This window comes from Otolemur garnettii, unplaced genomic scaffold (assembly GCF_000181295.1).
Source record: "Otolemur garnettii isolate 467f Iridium unplaced genomic scaffold, OtoGar3 scaffold00043, whole genome shotgun sequence".
Taxonomy (NCBI): domain Eukaryota; kingdom Metazoa; phylum Chordata; class Mammalia; order Primates; family Galagidae; genus Otolemur; species Otolemur garnettii.
This window is the reverse complement of record NW_003852438.1, coordinates 12,343,660-12,346,558: the sequence shown is the minus strand read 5'-3', so window position 1 is coordinate 12,346,558 and position 2,899 is coordinate 12,343,660.

Below are 2,899 nucleotides of genomic sequence, written 5' to 3'. Positions count from 1 at the left end.
GCCGAGCCGAACTGGAAAATCTTACAGAAGCTTACAGGCTTTAGGCCGGATGCAGTGGCTCACATCTGTAACCCTAGCACTCTGAGAGGCCGAGGTGGGTGAATCACTAGAGCTCACAAGTTCAAGACCAGCCTGAGCCCGAGCAAGACCTCATCTCTAAAGATAGCTGGGCGTTGTGGCGGGAGCCTGTAGTCCCAGCTACTCGGGAGGCCAAGGCAAGAGAATCACTTGAACCCAAGAGTTTGAGGTTGCTGTGAGTTGTGATGCCATGGCACTCTACGGAGGGCAACAAAATGAGACTCTGTCTCAAAAAATAAAAAAAAAAGCTTCTAGGCTTCAACCTTGTTTAACATATCAGTCTTGGACAACCTTGTTCAACTTGTTCAACCTTGTTCAACAGAAGAGGCTGAACAATTAAGAGACACTGTGCTTTACAGTATGAAAGAGTTGAATTAGATGATCCTCTTAGAAGCTTATAGGCCAGAAAGTAAGACAAGTTTTATATATAAATAATATAAACACAAGTGTATATAGTAAGTAGAGCCATTTTTCAAAAAAAGAAAAAAAAAACATGGGAATTCAGAAGGAAAAAAAAATTATAGAAGTTAAGCTGATTGATAATGGACAATCAGGATTAGGTCACACAGATGTTAATAGGAACTGATCAGAAGCACCTAAACAGAAGATTTATAACCTGTTGAAAGTAAAAAATTGTTGGGCCGGGGACAATGGCTCATGTCTGTAATCCCAGCACTCTGGGATACCAAGGCAGGTGGATTGCTTGAGCTCAGAAGTTTTAAGACCAGCCCAAGCAAGAGAGAGACCCCGTCTAAAAATAGCTGGGCATTATGACAGATGCCTATAGTCTCAGTTACTTGGGAGGCTGAGGCAAGAGAATCACTTGAGCCCAAGAGTTTGAGGTTACTGTGAGCTAGGACACCATGGCACTCTACCCAGGGCACAGAGTAAAACTCTGTCTCAAAAAAAAGAAGGAGGGAGGGAGAAAGGAAGGAAAGAAAACAAAAAAAGAAAGAAGTGTTTGAGACTGCCAAATAAAAGAAGGAATAGTGAGACAGTTTGAAGCCAGAACCTTAAGAATCAACCAAATGGACTTGCACCTGTGCTCAGTGATTAGGGCACCAGCCATATGCACCAGGGCTGGTGGGTTCGAACCCAGCTCTGAACTGCTAAACAAATGACAACTACAACAAAAAAGCCAGGCATTGTAGCAAGCGCCTGTAGTCCTAGCTACTAGGGAGGCAGAGGCAAGAGAATCACTTAAGCCCAAGAGTGTGAGGTTGCTGTGAGCTGTGATGACACAGCATTCTACTGAGGGTGACAGTGAGACTCTGTCTGAAAAAAAAAAAAATCAACCAAATGTGAAGAAGGTAAGGAAGAACAACAAAGTAAACAGCAAAAAATCTATCAGAAAGCCTAAGAGAAACATGAGGAGAGTGAGTTTCTTAGGAAGTAAGAATCCAGGTTTCCAGAAGGAAAGGTCAGTCAGCACTGGGCGGTGCCTGTGGCTCAGTGAGTAGGGCGCCAGCCCCATGTACCAAGGGTGGTGGATTTGAACCCGGCCCTGGCCAGACTGCAACAAAAAATAGCTGAGCATTGTGGCAGGCGCCTGTAGTCCCAGCTACTCCGGAGGCTGAGGCAAGAGGATCACCTGAGCCCAAGAGTTTGAGGTTGCTGTGAGCTGTGATACCGTGGCACTCTACCAAGGGCAACAAAGTGAGACTATGTCTCCAAAGAAAAAAAGAAAGGTCAGTCAGCACCGTCAAACAGAACAGAGACAGCAAGCCATCAAGGAGAGTCCCAGGCCATTGGATTTGGTGATTAAGGAAATCACTGATGCCTTCAATTTCTCCATCGTTGGCTACTGAATAGGAAAAGAGATGAGCTTAAAACAGCAGTAGAATCAAGAGGCTTGTTGATTTGTTTAGAGAGGTTGAGAATGGGGTTCCGTAGAAGCGGGGGAGGGGGCACTGGAAGAGGACAGATTAAATTGTAAAACAGGATAAATTTATAAAGCAAGATTTGAGGGAATCTAAACAAAAATGAAACCAAAAAATGAGGGAAAAGTCATTCATCCAGAAGTAGCATTATAATTCTAACAAATATTGTGCAATAACAAAGGTAATATTTTTTAATCTCTCTCAATATATTTTGATAACCTGGTTTCTTTGCACCTTTATGTAGCCCCCAAGTAACTTTTTATATGCTGGAAAATAGGATTAGAACTATTAGTAACATTTCTTAATGTTGGTTCAAAATCCTCTGTTCTATAATTCAGTGGGTATTACCGCATACCACCCCTGCATTTCCATGCTCCATATCCCTTTCAGGAAACCACCAACCCCCACAACCTTAACCTATGTGGTTCAACCGGGGCCAATTCCCAACTTCCCACCCTGTCCCCACTCCTACACTTCATCCAGACCTAGTTGATGAGGACCATGTCACTGGTAATTTGCTGACCCTGTAAAGACTCTCTTCCTCTGGTTGCAGGTGCTAAAGACCCTGCAAGCACGGAGCAGACAGGCCACCTTTGCTACTACAAGGTGGCTTGTCTCAATTTGAAGCTAAAGAAGCCAAACCGGAAGACAGAGAGCAAGTCCCCAAGGCATTGTTTGGCCCCAGGGATCCAGACATGCCTAAAAACTACCTTTACCACTGGACTTCTCTGTTAAATGAGCCAATAAACTCTCTTTTTTACTTAATTGGGTTTTACATAGATTTTCATCATTTGCTACTTAAAACATCCTAACACAGAAGCACACATCCAGTCAGCCTTATTTCTGTTCTCCTCTGTGTTATTTTAAATGTATTACTATGTAATGTACTCTGAAAGTATTCTGCAGTTCTCCCTAAATTAATCCTGATTTTTTTTTTTTTT